We start from the raw sequence: 18,504 nt of genomic DNA, 5'->3' as shown, positions 1-18,504 counted from the left end.
GGATAAGGAAAGAGTTTAAATCCACTCTTAGCTCTAGTAGTATAATCAGCCTTCAAGTCTGAAAGTATCCAATTTTGTTTCTCTAATTTAATTCTAAGTGTCAGATTGGTATTAGATGCTGATCAAGGTAATGGAGAGTTACCCTACACATTTATTCACTTAAAGAAGAATTTTGCAGAATGCAAAGAATAGATGGCATCTATGTTCAAAACTTACTTAAAGCACAATCCTTTCACCTCTGACCTTTCATTTATATTGAATATGTTTTTCAAATATGGAGGAAGAGATTCTACAATGAAGGCAAACCTTTCTCTTCAGAATGTGGGGTACAACTGCAGTTCTCTGGCCATGCCTCTTATACTGGACTCATTATATGGACCTAAACCAAAGTGAGACAGAGTCTACTCTTGAGTGAGGAAACTTCCAAGAGTCATTAAATTATGTGGGGAAGTATAAGAACGATATGGAGATTTTTGTTTTTCACCTTTGGCTTAATTCTAGTTCTACCCCTCATTTTATAGGTGATGAAACTGGTCCAAAGATATTAAGTACCTTGACAAAAATCACTCAGTGAACAAGAGCAGGAATAGAAAGAACTTGAATCTCCAGACGAGTTCTCTAAGTGACACTGCTGTAAAGCTGAACTGGCTAAGCCTAGGGCTGGTCCAAGCAGGGAAAGCTTTCACCTAAAGACAAACCTTGTGTCATGCTTCAAAGTCAGAGCAACTAAATGGCTGATTTGCAGAGGGTTAATGCTCTCATCTCTCCACCCCTAACCCCCTAGTTAAAAGATGCTGTCTTTCCCTCGTAGTTTTTGGAAAGGTGTAAATTATAGCATCTTCTTGTATGAGGATAATCATCAGGAGGCTTAGCTGGTCTTTGGGAAAGCTACTCAGGGGCTTTGAGGAAGGCATTACTGTCACGTTTTTCCTGGAAGATGCCATCTAGCAAATTAAGGGAGAGACTGGGTGATGTGGAGAGCAAACTAGAATTTTTCTCAGAGTACTATTTCCTTAAAACTAAAGGCCAAGGCCATAGTTTTTTCCATATTCAACTTTTTACCTTAAGGACTCTCTTTCCTACCTCACGACAATGAAGATATTTTGATTGGGGTGGGGAGAAAGTGGGGAGGGTGGGGAGACTCAGAGCAGACATAAGTGAATAATTTGCATGTATTGATCTTCAGAGAACTGACTCCCTTACTTGCAGGGTCCTTAGTGTGCAGTACCAGGAGGAGGACTGATTATATGGGGATGTTGCAGGCCCTGGAATGCCTGTTCATATTTAATGTTTTCTCTCCATACTCTTCTTCAAACTACTGTTTCAACATTAGGGTACAATTCTTCAAAGATGACAGAGAATTGCTCCCTTAATTAAGTATGGATCTAGAATGGAGAGAATAATTTTGGAGAAATGCCAGAGATTATTTTCAATGTACACCATCCCCACTGTTCACCCTGTCTTAGGACATATGTTCCAGGGAGGAAATGTAGCTTAGAAATTAGCAAATTAAAGTTTTGAAAGAGCATTTTACTTTGTTGTCTCTGTATGCTGTATCTTTTCCAGATGGTACATCCCTAAAGAGATCTATATATTATCTGCATACTCGTTCTATTTTTAAATCCTTTGCTCTCAGCTACTTCATAACTGGGTGAACAGGCTTCCCCTTCTGAGTTTATGCTTTACAAAAAGAACTATAGCAAGGTCTCCAAAAAGCTTTTCTTTGGAACCACTTCTAGATGGGCATTTTTTAATTTTTTCTGTGTAATGAAACTACATTAGACCTCTTCCCACATCTTGTCTATCTGGTGTGATGCAAGGATCCTAGCTGTGGCTACTCAGAGTCAGACATAATGCTTAGATCTTCTAAAAATAACATCAAAAGATACCTTGATCTTTCTGAAAACAGTGAAGGTGTTAACCTCACTATCTCAGTCAAATCCCACCTCAACCAGTCAGATTCCATTGGACTTTCCAAAACCCACCGACAGTTGCAATCAGCTATGTTTTTTCTTCAGTTTTTGTCCTTAATAAGTAGAACTGAGCATGAACTCGGAGAAAATCTGCATGCTAGCTCCATTGCTGACCTCAGTGATCCATTTAACCTTGATGTGCCTCTTTTTTCTTATCTGCAAAATGAGTAAAAAATAGAAGGCCTAGATGACATGCATTGTAACTCTTGTGGTTCTAGGAACCAGTTCCTGTTTTGTTCCAAATTAGATTCATTTAGAGACACAGAGATAGGCATTACAATTAGGATCCACATTTCAGAGCATATCCCTTGACCCCATATCTATGGCAGATACTGAGACACAGATACTGAGAATAGGCCTCAAAATTTTTCTCAAAACCATGCTCCAGGCAGCAGCTACTCTCAACCAAATAAAACTGGGCCTCCTTGTCTGCCTGGCATGGTAGGCTTAGGTTTATGAAAGACAGAGACTGTGAAACTTTTCTCACCCAACTGAACATGAAGTGGCTTTCCACAGACCTCTCCTCAGACGGTGAGTAGGAAGAGTATCTTGACCTGTTCTCATTCTCTCTAGCTACTTTAGGTAGCAGTTCCCTTAATTCCCAACTGTATTGCTTTTTGTGATTTCTCAGAAATAGACTCATTGTTTTGTAATTGGCAGTCACAGTGATTTATATGATAGCTGCTAACCCAAGAGAGAATTCCAGGAGGTGGTTACCAAGCCGGTTACGTGGTCTTGAGGAGAGGAATATAGTCACTGTCCACTCACAGCTTGGCAGGTGTGAGGATGGATGTATGTGGGGAGAGGGTCATGGGGGGGTGGGAGGAGCGAGGGATTAACCCTGCCTTTCTCTCCTCCCACCATCTGATCTTCTGATCTTTTGGTTCCTTCCATTCACTGAACCTCAGGGTAAAGGAACATGATTTCTCTGGTCCATAAAGGTCAATTCTTCCGCCTTCACCTGAAACAAGAACAGGATGCAAAGTGGCAGGCAGTGGATCTGGAAATATTCAGTACAGAACTACTATCCGTTTACAGAACTAGAAATTAACTGTAAAAAATGTGATAAACATCTAAATCTTTTTAGGATAACTTTCTAACCAGGCATTAAACCAGAAGGGAAGGCCATGTTTTCATCTCCAACTTAGCAGAGTATATCAGAAGAGGGCCCAGTAACTATTGGTTGATTGATTAAATGAACAAATGAACACGTGTGAGGGGAAGGAGGGAAGTGTGCAGTGGGACATTTTAAAGGTAGTGCAGGGAATTAGGGAAAAAAAATTTTAAAGCCTAAAATAAGCCCTGAAAGCATTTTTAAAATCTCTGATACATGCTTCCTTTCTTGTGGTTTGTTCTTTCCAGTAAAAAGCAGAATGCATAAAATATTCTGATTAGTTGAAGGTTATTACTTAGGTCTCAGCTAATGTATTATATATAAATCTAAATGACTGCTTTCCCTCCATTCTGCTTCTCTTTCTGTTTGGTCAAATCCCTGAGGGAGGGAGTAACATTCCTGTGGTGGGTAAAATAATTTCAATGGAAATTATTCAAAACGGAATTTCTGTAAACACTACGTGAAGATATGATTTATTTCTGGAGTCAGCCCTTGTGCTTGCATCATCTCCCTGTTTATCATCAGTTTCTCTATTTGCCAGCATCTCTTTTTAAGGATCTGCCCATATCAGTTTTGCATCTAAGAGGATAAACTTCCGTTAGAAGAGTTGAAGCAATGGGAAACAAGAGAGAAATGCTTGTGCTCCAGGAGGCACTAGACTTTATTCCTAGTCCCAACTCTGCCATAGCTAGCAAAGTGACAGTGGAAAGCCCCTAACCTCTTAGCCTGCTTTTTATCTGAAAAAATAGGAGTGGTTGAACCAGCTGATTCTCAAGGTTCCTTCCAGCCCTCATCTATATGAGCTTATGCTCTTGGCAGATGTCATATTTTTAACCCAAAGATCTCCCAGTACTTTAAAAACATATGTATAGGCCAACAGGCTGACATAGCCTCCCGTTTTGACAGATGGTCCTGCTGGATCTCATTGATTCCTTAATTATTATATTGTGAATCTGTGGAAGAACCAGAAGCCTTGTCTTGGGTAATCTGGTATTGGAGGAATTGAACAGAACTGTTACTAACTTGAAGAGAGTGTTGTTAGTGAGAAAATCATTAGGTAATAAATTCAAAACAAAGAGTCTTCTAATATTATCACATGCATCTCCTGGGAGGGAGCAGTTTGGCAGCTGGTGCTGGAGGAGAGAGCCTGCAGGCAGAGTAAGAACTGGAAGAGACAGAAGAAGCAGTTAGCTGTACAGGTTGTCAGGCAAAGTTGGCAATACTTTTATTCATTCACACTATTCAGTGACTCAGAAGTCATTTAGTGCATGTTTATTGCATGCCCATAAAACTAAAGGACTAAAAAGGTAATCTTGTGTCACCACCAGTACCACATATGATACTTCTTATATGTTATCACATGTATCACCCTCTTTTCTTGCCTCTAGTTTCCTGGTTCCCACTCTAAAAACTCAGAGACAAAAAGAACTGGAAAGCCAGCATTCTTCCCTTCCTCCCTCCTTATCCTGCCTTCCTCCCTTCCTTCTTCCTTCCCACACTTACTGACCACCTCCTATTAACCTGGCACTGCCTTAAGTTGCTGGGGACCCATGGAGGATAAAGACGTGGATCCCACCATGGAGAAGCTAAGTATTGAAGGGAAGATTTCTTGTAAAGTTGTTAAAATAGAACAGGATAGGTGGCATTGTGGAGCATGGACATGGAAGTGTAAACTCAAGTCCCCCAATTTTAAAATATTAGCAACTAGATAACTCAGTATGAGTCCGCAAGGTCACTGACAGAATGAGGATGAACTTCTTGGGGCCTGACTCCTGGTCGACATGCACAGCTGCCATACTAGCCCTGACTAAGCTTATCAGTTATATTGTCACTGCTGGTTATCACCTCAGTAAGAACAAGACCCGCATGCCTAGGGCACAGAAGTCACATGAAATAGGACTGGTTTCTCCTCAGAGAATAACATCCCTTTAAAACTTATTTTATCCCTTGTATCCTAGAACTGCTTGGAAATCAAGGAGGCAAGGAAAAGAAGGGAGTCTCTAGCTCTGACCTTTACTGTGTTAAGAAGACTCCGCTCCAATCCTGGTGCCACTCCTTTTGTTAAAATAATAAGGGGCCGGCCCCATGGCCGAGTGGTTAAGTTCATGCACTCCATTTTGGCTGCCCAGGGATTTGCCAGTTCGGATCCTGGCCGTGGACATGGCACTGCTCATCAAGCCGTGCTGAGGCAGCATCACACATGCCACAACTAGAAGCACCCACAACTAAAAATAGACAACTATGTACCGGGGGGCTTTGGGGAGAAAAAGGGGGAAAAAAATCTTTAGAAAAAAGATAAGCTTTCTTTTCCTAGAACAATCAGCTTTGCTTTCATAGATTCACAGACCTTTCTAGTTGTCTCACATTTAACACCATGAGGTGCTGGGGTGGGGTAGCGTGGGGAGACATGATGCTAATAACACATAACAGGTTTTTGAGGACTTGACACTGTTATTTACTCATCTAGCAAATACTTATTGGGTGTCAATCATGTGGAAGGCACTATGCTAGGTGCTAAGTATACAAAGCTGAGTGAGATACTGTCCATACTCTTCAAGATCACAATTTAATGATGAGACTGCAAACAGAAAACAGAATTTCAGGGAAAACGTCTTCATGTCAAGAAGATCTTTTAATTTCCTTCAAATCACATTGTAGGGGCAGTCCTTGCTCCACTACATACTACTTATACAACCTCGGCCAGGCTTCCTAAGGGTCTGGGCTCCAGTTTCCTCATCCAAAGGTGGGGGCAAAGGATAACAAGTTCCTGCGTGCCCCTACCGCTGTGAGGTGAGTCCTGAGGTGGCTCCTGAAGAAGGTAGAGTAGAATTTTAAATTGGAAAGAGGAACAGGGAGCCCTTAGGAGGAATAAGTACATGAAGGAAGCATAGATATGCAAATGAACAATGTGCAAAAATGTGAAGGTAAAGAGAATGAAGTATTAACACATCTGCCTGCTTCTGCCCTTGTGCCCTTCAGTCTATTCTCAATCAGCGGCCAGAGCAACGCATTAAAATGTATGTCAGATCATGGTCACTCCCATGCTCAAAACCTGCTAGTGGCGTTCCATGTCATTTGGAAGAGACTCAAGTCCTTGCCAAGACCTCCAGGCCCAAATGATCTGCATTCTCCCTCCCAGTCTCCCTTTCTGTCCTCCGTCCCCTACTTTGCTCTCCTCTGGACACATTGGTCTCCTCATCAGTCCTCAACACTTGGCACCGTCTAACTTATTTTATTCAATTTGTTTTCTCCTCCTAAAGAATGTAAGCATCATAAGAGCAGGGACTTTTGTCTGTTTTCTTCTGTATCTCTAAGGTTTAGAATGTGCATGGCTAATAATATGCTTGTTAAATGACTTTCCCCAGTTTACGGATAAGCAAACTAAGATCCAAAGAGGGAAAGTGAATGAGGTCAAAGTGCTTCTTAGAAGGAGAGTCTGGACTAGTTAGTACTTAGATCTCCTACCTCTCTGCCCCACAGTGTTTGTGGTAGACAGAATAATGGGCTCCTAATCCTAATGCCTGGAAACATGGTAAAAGACACTTTTCAGATGTGATGAAGTCAAGGGTCTTGAGATGGGGAGATCATCCTTTTGATTGTTGGCTTAACTTCTGACATTCCTTCCCTTGGCCTCTTCAGCTCTATTTGATTTATTTATTCACTCATTTATTAATTCTCTCAACCAACGTTTGCTGTATGTGTTGATATATCTGTTTTAGCAAAAGAAAAAGGAAGGCAATGAAAGGAGAACTTTTACGTCTTTAATTTTTTAAAAAGCAATGAGATTAAGTGTGTGTCTTTGTTTTACTTTACCTTGAGGATTTCCAGTGTTTTTTAATTTAAAAAATAGAAACAAATATTTTCTGAGATACTCTGAACCAGGCACTATGGTAGATGCTGGAGATAAAAGAAAATTCTTAAACTACACATACTTACAACTTAATAGGCGTGACAAGTGAACAGAGGATTGCCTCACCTAAAGCAGTGTCACCAGGGAGGGAAGTGGGTTTTCGGTGGAGGCCCAGAGGGGGCATCTAACCCTGCCTGGAGGACAGTTGGGATGGGGAAGGGAGTAGAGAATCCCAAAAGTAATATCTCTGGAGACTGGTCTGATGTTATCAAGGTTTGGGCCCTTTGGGCTTGTCTATCCCAGCCTTGGGGTTTCTGCTAACCAGATCCAGCTGTTGGGTGGGTTCCTTTTCCTCCTGTCCTGGTGTCCCCGCCTGGTCCCTTCATTCACTGCCTCCCACGACCTGGCATAACACAGGCCTCTCAGGCCATTTCCCAGGAATCTATTTAGAGCCAGCATCCTATGCAGCTCATGAGGAGTCACAGCCTGTGACAAGATAAGGGAGGGACTTGGAAAAAAACATGACGAACATGGACAAGGCTTAGGGGCAAAAAAGGGATGTTTTCATTGGCTTTCCCCAAACTGGATGCTTTCACACCACTTTCTATAATCCAAACAGTATGTCTTTCCTTAACGTACTGTGAAGACATGGTGGCTATCTATTATAAAGCCACGAAAGACGTGTTCTTCTCCCAAGATGGGGTTAGCACCCTCCTCTTGTCCCCTCATGTTTTATGGGGTCTTTTGCACCATCTCCTGGCCGTCTGTGTTCTCCGTGGACTCCTAAGAGCCTTCCAAAGCAGTGACCAGCCTTGCCTGAGGTTGTATGACACATACCCTGCATACAGGGAGTGGTCAATAAATAGTTGTTGAATTAAATAGTATAAAATTAAGTAGGTACTAGTTTGGGCAAATTTTGAAACATCTGAAGTCAAACTCTCATTTTGAAAGGCTGAAAAATAGTTTTCAATTTTAATTGATTATTTCTAAGAAAATGTAAATATTCCCGCGATTCTCAAATTCATACTATTCACCAATGACATTTTCAAGTTGATTTGACAGGCTGAGATGGGGGTCCAGGTTGAGGACATAATAAAAATTTATGTTTTTAAATGCCCTCTAACTTATGGTTATGTACGAAGAAGGAACACAGGATATATGAGGGAAAAATACTTTGAAAACTCTAAAGTGGGTTGCAGATGTTAATGTTTTCACATAGCTGAAACTGAAACTGCCCATGTGCTCAGTCTCTTGCAGACTGAAGCAGGCGTGTGTGTGTGGATGGGACAGAGGGATGGTGGGAGGAACAGTTACATTTTGCACAGAGCATTCATTTGTTCTGTGCTTAGCCAGGATGCAGATGGTTTGCCCTTGCTGGGATTAGTTGGGGATGGTGGAGGGCAAGTACTTAGGCTTTGCTTTCACATAATTGGCAATGTAGGGTTTCAAGAAATCTTTAGACAATGACACTGTTCAGCTACCTACTTGGGGAGGTCAACTGCTTGATTAATTTTTAAAATTCATATCAAGCAAGTGACAGTGACACATCCTGGTGCCATTTCATACCGTCCCTAACTTCTCAGAAGCAGTTGATGTCAGTTGTCTTCTCTGGCCAGCATTGCTGGCCCTGGCTCTGCAACGGTCCAAGGAGTTTGCAGTTCTCTAGGGGAATTGCAGAATACTTTTAAATATTCTAAAAAGGAATTTAAACATTCGTTTTATTTTAATTTACATATGCCATTCAGTACTGTGGAATGACATGGCCAACCACAATATGTTGCAACTCTGCAATACAGCTGTGTGTTCTCAGAATAAAATGCTGATGGTCCTGCAGTCCAGTGCTATCTGCTTTTCACCTTGGCCAGCTGTGAGAGTTAGCCAATACTGCTCTCTTTGTGTGCCTGTAAAAAAAATTTTAGGTCCAAGAAGGTCAGATATTGTTTCATAAAGCTTTAGTCTAGTGAGTTCTAGTAATTCTTCATCTTTCTCAAATACATACTGGTCAAATCTTCCCCAATAACAAAGTAACTCAGCATCCACATTTTACAATTGTAATGTAATTTGGTATGAGAAAACTACTTCCTGATCTCCAGGATCTAGAAAGTAAGCATAGAACATTTAGGAATGTTAGGACCATTGTCAGGGAGGCAGATGCTCTGCACAGCTCCATCCCAAGCTCTCCACTTCCAATTTCATGCTGTTTTCCTTTTTGCTTAAGCATATGTTGGTGTGTTGCCTAAGGGTTTAGATGTGTTATTATAACGTGACTAAGAATTATGTAAGACAAAGCCCAACTTGCTTTTCTTTTCCCTTCCAGTCCTACTATAACTTAGACAAAACTCAACCATTTTCTTCCATTATGTAGAATGGCTGTTGACAAGGAAGGATGTCGATAAAAGAAAACTTTCAGGGGACAGTGGGAAGAAAATGCCTCATGATTTACTTAACAGGGAACTATAAGTAGGAGTCATGCCCAAGAACACAGAAATTGCTTATTTAAAATACCTTTTTTTCTATGTTCAAAAGAATACACGCACATGGTAAAAAAAAAAAAAAAGCTGTAAAGAAAAATAGAAAACAAGAAGTAAAAGTTATATTCCTCAATATCCTACCCCAACTCCTGCATCCCACTGCCAAAAGAACACTGTTAAGCCATTTGTTTTACATCCTTCTGGAAGAAGTCTATGCGTATTACAAAGATCTCACAAACATCCACATGCTTTCTTTCCCTACAAGCTCTACAGCTTGATTTTTTTTCCTTATTGTGTCTTAAGCGTTTTTACATATCAGTAAATATCTATACCTCACTTTAAAAGAAAATTACAAGCTTCATAGTATTCCACTGAATGAGAATATCATTATTTGTTTATACAGTCTCTTTTTGGTAGACATTTGGATTATTTAGATCATTAAATCATTACTGTTGCAAATAATGCTTTAGTGAACATCTTTGTAAATATATATTTGTACACATAAGAAAATAAATAATATCTTCAGGGCAGATTTCTGAAAGTGTAATGACTAATTCTGAGATTATATGTATTTACATCTTGATAATTATCTTCTAATTTATCTCCAAAGATAACCAATGTATATAACTAGCAGCAATGCATGAGAGTGTGTTCCCCACCTGCTCCCATCATGGAAATTTATTTTTATAAATAACAACGTATAAACACTATCATAAGTTACCTCTCCCGTTCAGGGGAAGACTTACTTTTTGCTTTCATAGATATCTGTACTATGTAAGCGTGATATAATGATGATGTTTTCTTTTGTAATTGAAAAAGATTAAAGATATTTAGAACTCTTGTTTATAACTGTTTGGAGAATATAATTTCACTTGTAAAGTAAAGCCCAGATTATGAGACCATTCATCAAAAGAATACCACGGGAGGGGGAAGTTGGAAGCAGAGCTCTGTTTGATGAGGGCAGGCTGATGGATGGGAAAGGAATACTTATAGGCTGCCCGCTAGTGAGAACTGGGGCAGGTAACCTTGTGGTATCAAGATGCAGAAGCCCAGAGACAGCAATAAATCTCTTGCAATTTTACTATCTCCCCATGAGGTCATAGCCCTAGAATGAGAATTCCTCTTTACAGGATACACCTATAATGCAAGAGACAATGGTCAGAAAGTACTGCACTTAACTCTCTTTTCTTGCACCGTAAGGATAATACAATCTGTGCTTCTCCTTTTAAATTCTTCTAGAATAGAGTGTGCTCAATTCCTCTTTTCCTCACACAGACTGGAAAACTTTGATCTATACCCAGGTTTACACATTTTCTTTAGTTTAGAAAACCCATGTGTCCCACTCTCAGAATCATTACTGTGGTTGAAAAGTTTTTCAGGGCAAGAGTTCCTTGTAAAACAATATCCAGATTCAAGGGAAAACATCTGAGTCATGACAATTTAGAATCCAGTCTGGTCTGCTATAAAACATGTATCTATAACATGAAATATCTCATGTGCAATTGGTAAATAGGAAAATAATGTCAGTATAACATGAAATTTGTGTAGCTTAAACATGATTTTCCTAGGCAAGGAGCACTGGAATAGCAGGAATAAAATTACAAGCTTCAAAACCGAAAGGAAGAACTTTTAGTGTGGCTAAAAGTTGCTAAGCAATAGTTCTTTTAGTTGTATTCTAAGAAATTTAAAAATAAATGTTTGATTGCTGGTGGTAATGCAAAATTGTATAAACCCAATGAAGTGGCATTTGACAATGCCTAGCATTTACTCTTGGTTATGGGCTGAATTGAGTCCCCTCTCAAATTCATTTGTTGAAGTCCTTACCTAAGAAGTACTTCAGAATGTGACTATTTTTGCAAATAGGACCTTTAAAGAGGTAATTAAGGCAATATGAGGTGATGTAGGTACACCGTCATCCCATATGACTGGTGTCCTTATAAGAAGAGATTAGGACACATACAACAGCAGGAGGAAAGACCTTGTGAGTGATGCGGGGTCGGTGAGCCGAGGAGTCGAAAGAAAGATTTCTTAGACTCTTAAGATCTGGCAGTAGTGCTCTTTTATTTAGAGAGTAGAATAGCATGGGCACAGGACCCATGGGCTGGCAGAGCTGGTGCGTGGGGACAGGACCCACGGGCAGTCAGAGCTCCTGCTGCTGCCCCGAGTTGAGGGTTAGGACTAAATTTAAGGCATAGGTATGTGAGTCATCTTTTTACAAGACAAAGGAAAGAACATAAAAAAAAAAGTTAAAATGGCATCAGTGCAGGTGGGGTCTGGCCATTGGGTGATCCCATGACTTTTAGACAAGAATCAAATCGGATTAAGTAAAGGTTAGAAAGGTTAGACGCCACCACCCTAAACCAGTTACATGAGATTGCCAGACAGCAACCAACTTAAGTTCTTGCCTTCCCCATTAAGAGTTTCTAGGGACAAGGTCATCTCTCCTCTTCTTCCTGGTACAGAGAGAGAGGCACCTTTTACATGTACAGATTTACCTTACAAATGTAAATGTGTCCCAACAAGGGCAAGTTCCATTCCCCAGAGCCTCCTTCCCTGTCCCAGTTTATCAAAAGCAATCAGCCCCAAACAATCCCGATGCCAAAGAGACATATCCTGGGGTGGCCAATTTCAGGTCCCTACAAGGTCATCCCCCCCTTCCTTCACAAGTGCAAATGTCTCTCAAAAGGGCAAGCAAAATTCCAGTCCTCGGAGCCTGCTTCTCATCTGTAGTTTTAAAAATAACCAGCCTAAAATCCTCATCATGAGCACACAGCAAGAAGGTGGCCATATCTGTAAGCCAAGAAGAGAGGCCTCAGAATAAACCAAACTTCCCAACACCTTGATCTTGGATTTCTAGCCTCCAGAACTGTGAAAAAATAAATTTCTGTTGTTTAAGTTCCCTAATCTGTAGCATGTTGTTATGGCAGCCCTAGCAAACTAACGCACTCTTGAACACATACTCCGGAGCTATACTTCTGCAAAAAATGAAACAACATATAATTAAAATTATTCTTTGTGATAATATTTATAACAGCAAAAAAAGGAAACAACCTAATTTCCTTCCACAGGAGACCAGTAAACTATGGTATATCCACACAATGGAGTATGATGCAGCCACAACAGACAGTGAAGAAGACCTCTGTGACCTGATATGAAGTGACTTACAGGATGTACTCTTAAGTGAAAAAAAGCAAGGTACAACAGAGTGTGTATGTTATGCACATATATGTTATATACATATATATATATGTTACCTATTGTATTAGAAAGAGAAAAAATATGTATGTATTTGCTTATTTTGGCAAAAAATAAACACAGGAAGGATAAATAAAAAATGGCAATGGGACATGATATAGAGTCGGGGGTAGGTAATGAGCTAGAGAAGATAGGAATGGGAGTGCAATATCCCTGGTATATCTTTTTATGTAGTTTGATTTTTGAATTATATAAATGTTTTACAAATTCAAAACTAAATTAAATTGAAAAGACTGAAAGAAGCAAACCCTAAAATTGAATACAATCAGGAAAAAATAAACGTAACCACTTATCAAATTGACAACATAACCATGCAGGTAAAAAGAATTAGAGTAACTTTTGAAGACAGTAATCTGAATGGGATATACTCTATGGATCAAAAGATCTGTAACAAAATCTGGAACTTAGTAGGTTTGTTCCTAGGATTGGTATTGGAGTACTGAAATTATTTTATTTGTGTTGTAGGATAGAGCAAAAGAAAAAATACGTTGAAATAGTTGGGAACTTGGCTTCTCCCTGTTTAAGAAAAGAGATATAAGTGTATAATAGGGAAAGGTGAGGAAGAACCCTGAAATTTCAGGACACAGTCATGACCTCTGTATCAGTAGCACTGAGCACACCTAGAAATTAGGTCTATTTCTAAATACCACTCTTCACTAAAAACAACAAGGCTGCCTGGGCAAATGGCCATTTCTAAGTTTGGAGCAAGGAAAGCACAAGATGACCCCAGAATATATAATACCAGAAATCAAGGGAGTGCTCAAAGACTACAAAAGACATGTCTAAAGGACACAGGACCAGTCCTGAAGGGGCTCCCGGTGGCCGCATTTGAGACAATTTGGGCATCCCAAAGAATAATATATAACACGTTAATAACATATAATAATATAATAATATATAATACATTGAATTTTTAAAAATCCGTATGTCCATAGTGATACTGGAAAAAAAAGCAAAGCAAGAGGAGGAAGGAAAGCCCTTCTTTACAGAAGAATGCTAACTAGTATATACAGAATGGGTGATAAAATGACATATTTATCATTTTGCAACTACCAATACAATAATTGATTCAAGTAAAGATCATCAATGGTGGCTGTTAACTAGACTTACTGTGGAGATGATTTCATAATATATACATATATGTAATCATTATGTTGTACACCTCCTGAAGCTAATATGTTATTTGTCAATAATATCTCAATAAAAAAATAGAAAACTAAAAGAAGATCATCAATGGTAAACTATTATTGGAGAGCAGAGTATTAATACATTTCAAAATATTACATCACACTAGATTTACTTATTAATTACAAAGGGAAAAAATGTCTACAATGAAGAACTTCAGCAGATGCCACTTTACCAAGTAATTAAAGTTAGCATCAAGGGGCGGCCCTGTGGCCGAGTGATTAAGTTCACAGACTCTGCTTCAGCAGCCCAGGGTTTCGCCGGTTCAGATCCTGGACACAGACATGGCGCCACTCATCAGGCCATGCTGAGGCGGGGTCCCACATGCCACAATTAGAAGAACCCACAACTAAAATATACAACTATGTACTGGGGGGATTTGAGGAGAAAAAGCAGAAAAAAAAAAGATTAGCAACAGTTGTTAGCTCAGGTGCCAATCTTTAAAAGAAAAATGAAATTCCTTAAACTTAGCATCACCAATGGGACAAATAACATCAATTGTATCTACTGTGATAAAATGAGAAGTATACAACGTCACCTATGCAGTATACGAGCCAAAAATATTTAACCTGTATCCAAACCTAAGAAACCAATCAGACAAATCCAGATTGTTGAACATCCTTCAAGACTACTGGCATGGGCTTTTGAAAAATGTCAGTGTCATAACAATGTTTAAAGACTTGGGGGAGGGGGACTGTTTTAGATGATAGGAGATAAAGAGACATTAAAACTAAACGTAACCCTTGATATGTTCCTGGATTGAAAAAATAGGAAGAAAAGGTCATTATTGGGTCAATGAAGGAAAATTTGAATATGGACTGTATATTAAGTAATATTATTATATCAGTGTTAACTTTATTGGTGTGATAACAGGAACATGGAAAGATAGAATAATCATAATTTTTCAGATACATGCTGAAGTACTTAGGGTTGAAATGTCATAATATCTGTAACTTACATCAGATAGTTCAGCAAATAAACAAATAACTTCTTGAAGTTTTATAATTTTAGGTTTTACATTTTGATGTATAATCCATATTGAGTTAATTTTTGATATATGGTGTGAGTTACAGATTAAAGTTCATTTTTTTGCATATGAATATAAAATTGTGCCAGTACCATTTATTGAAAGACTATCCTTTCTCTACTTAATTGCCGTTGCACTGTTATCAAAAATCGGTGGACCATATGTGTATTGTTCTATTTCTGACCTCTCTATTCTGTTCCATAGATCTTTTTATCTTCCTTGACACCAATACTTCACTGTCTTGATTACTGTAGCTTTACAGTATGTCTTAAAGTCAGACAGTATAGTTCTCCGACTTTGTTATGCCTCTTCAAAGTGTTTTTAGTATTCTAGGACCCTGTCATTTTCACATAAATTTTAGAGTCAGCTTGTCAATTTCTACAAAAAAGCCTATGGGTATTTTGACTGAGAAAGCATTGAATCTATAGATCAGTTTGGAGAGAATTGATGTCTTGAGAATTGACAATATTGAGTCTTCTGATCCATGAATGCATTGTATTGCTCCATTTATTTAGGTCTTTTAAAATTTCTCTCACTGTTATTTTGTAGTTTGCAGTATAGAAATATTAAACATCTTATGTCAGGTTTACCCCTAACTACTTTATATTTCCCGATACAATTGTAAATTATGTTTTTACTATACCATTTGTTGCTAGTATATAGAAATACAATTGATATTTGTAAAATGATCTTGTTTCCTGCAAGTTTGCTAAACTCACTAATTTGTTCCAGTAGGTTTTTGTAGCTTCCCTAGGATCTTCTACATGGATGATCATATTATCTGTGGATAAAGGCAATTTTACTTCTTGCTTTCCCAGTGGACACCATTTATTTCTTTTTCTTGCTTATTGTACTGGCTAGAGTCTCCATATAAAGTTGAATAGAAATCGTGGAGCAGACATCTTTGACTTATTCCTGATTGTGAAAGAAAAGCATTTAGTCTTTTTCCATTAAGTATGATGTTAGCTGTAGGTTTATTGTAGATACTGTTTACCAAGTTGAGAAAGTTTTCTTCTATTCTTTGTTTGCTGAGATTTTTTTTTTTTTTTCAGTCAGGAATGGATATTGGATTTTGTCACATACGTTTTCCTGTACCTACTGAGATGATCATAGATAGGTCATCTTTAAGTCTTTCCTTTTTGTCTCTTAATATGTCTGAAAAGTATTTCACTTTCATTTTGAAAGATATTTTTGTGGACTACAGAATTCTAGTTTAACAGTATTTTTCTTTGAGTGCTTTAAAGATGTTCTACACTCTCTTCTTGTTTGCATAATGTCTGACAAGAAATCTGTGTCATCCTTATTGCTGTTTCTCTGTATGTAAACTGTCATTTTTCTCAGGCTTCTTTTAAGATTTTCCCTTTAGCACTGGTTTTAAAGATTTTATTTTTTCCTTTTTCTCCCCAAAGCCCCCTGGTACATAGCTGTATATTCTTTGTTGTGGGTCCTTCTAGTTGTGGCATGTGGGATGCTGCCTCAGCATGGTTTGGTGAGCAGTGCCATGTCCGCGCCCAGGATTCGAACCAACGAAACACTGGGCCGCCTGCAGCGGAGCGCGCGAGCTTAACCACTCGGCCACAGGGCCAGCCCCTCACTAGTTTTAAACAATATGATTAGGCTGTGCCTTGGTGTAGTTTTCTTCATGTTTCTTGTGCTTGAAGTCCATTGAATTTCTTGGATCTATGACTTTATATTTTTCATCAAAGTTGAAAATATTTCAGGCATTAGTTTTTCAAATATTTTGTCTCTCTCTTTGCCTTCTTTCCTTTAGCAACTCTAATTTCACACATATGTATGTGTCCCATGGTTCAATGCTTTATTTTTTTTCTTATTCTTCTCTTTTTAGTCTTCTGTACTTCATTTTGGACAGTTTCAATTGCTATGTCTCCAAGTTCACTTATCTTTCCTTCCATGATGTCTAATCTGTTGTTAATTTCATTGAGTATATGTTTTATTTCAGATATTTTAGTTTTCATTGTAGAAGTTCAATTAAAAACTATCTTCTGAGTGTTTAATATCTAAAGTATTTCTTCTAGTTTTCTGAACACAAGGAATACAGTTAACATAACTGTTTTACTCTCCTTATTTACTAATGCTATCATCTATGTCATTTTTTAGTATTTTTTTGTTTGATTTTTTTTTCTCCTCATGATGGGTTTTATTTTTTTGATTCTTTGCATGGCTGGTCATTTTTGATTAGATGTCCAACATTATGAATTTTATCTTGTGAGATCTTGGATACTTTTGTATTATTAAAAAAATTGTTGCACTTTGTTCTGGAATATCATTATTTGGAAACAGTTTGACACTTTGAGCCTTGCTTCTAAGTTTGTTTGGTGGGACCAGAACAATATTGGTCCTAGGGTTAATTTTTCCCCACGACTGAGGTAAGAACCTTCTTATTACTAACCTGATCATCATGAATTAGAAGGTTTCCCACTCTGGATGATGGGAATGGCCGCTATCCTGGCCTTATATGAACCCCAGGATAGTTTGCTCTTGTCCTGTAAGGCAGTTCGTTCCTGAGTCTCAGATAATTTCCCTGCTCACATGCTTGATCAGTTACTGACTGAAACCTTGAAGGGGACCTTCTGTAGATTTCAGTTCTCTGTGCAATTCTCTCCTCTCCGGCTCCGCTCTGAGAAGCCTAGCTGGTTTCCCAGCTCTGTCTCCTCACCTCAGGGAGACCACCTGAGTTCTTCTCTCTGTGTCATGGCCTGGAAAGTCTCTCCCGACAGTAAGCTAAGCAATCCTAGGGCTCACCTTGTTTGTTTTCCATCAGCCAGAGATCACTGGCCTTCGTGGCTTAATTCCAATATCTTTGAGAGATGTTGTTTCATATATTTGCCCAGGCTTTTTAATTTTTTTTTTCAGTTGTTTTATACAACAGGGTAGATCTGGTCCCTGATACTCCATCTTGGTCAAAAGCAGAAGTCCTGCACTATTGTTATTATGCATTTTAAAATTTCCCCTGAGGGAACCTCCAAATGATCTGCTTTCACAGGCTGTTCAAGTTATCTCCCATGTAATAAGTACTGTTTTTGTTAGTGCTTTAGTTACAAAGTTGAATGTGTTTTTCTCCATTTCCCTTTTATTTTAACAGGCAACATTATGGTATGCAATGTTTCTGAGGAATGTTTTTGAGGAATGAGTATACTGTGGTATATAACCTATACAATTTAAGAACCTATGCTATGGTTGGCATATACTTTAGGCAAAAGCAGAGAGTATTTAAAGATATATTTTTACTAACATTTTCAAAAATGAAACTATATCGTCAGATCTTTGAGAGTAGGTTTTATTTTGTGTTAGTCATTGTATTGTCCTTTCCCATAGTGCCTGGCACAGAAAAACCATTTGTTGGTTTGCTGTGATATATTTGTTGGCAGTCTGGGAATATATTCTTATTTTCATTACTGTGATTATAAGTAGCTATCATGGATTGGTTGTCTGCTGTAAGTTAGGCATTCTCTATAGCCAGGCACTTTCTACAATATCTAATTCAGTCTTCACATTGCTCTGTGATATAGGGATTTTTAATCCCTCTTTATAGACAGGGAAATGGATTCAGGGAAGATAAATCACTTGCTCAAGACCTCACGGCTAGTAACTGGTACTACTGAGAGTCC

This window comes from Equus przewalskii, unplaced genomic scaffold, assembly GCF_037783145.1.
Source record: "Equus przewalskii isolate Varuska unplaced genomic scaffold, EquPr2 ChrUn-13, whole genome shotgun sequence".
Classification (NCBI taxonomy): domain Eukaryota; kingdom Metazoa; phylum Chordata; class Mammalia; order Perissodactyla; family Equidae; genus Equus; species Equus przewalskii.
The sequence above is the reverse complement of the archived record's forward strand: the minus strand, read 5'-3'. Positions refer to the sequence as shown.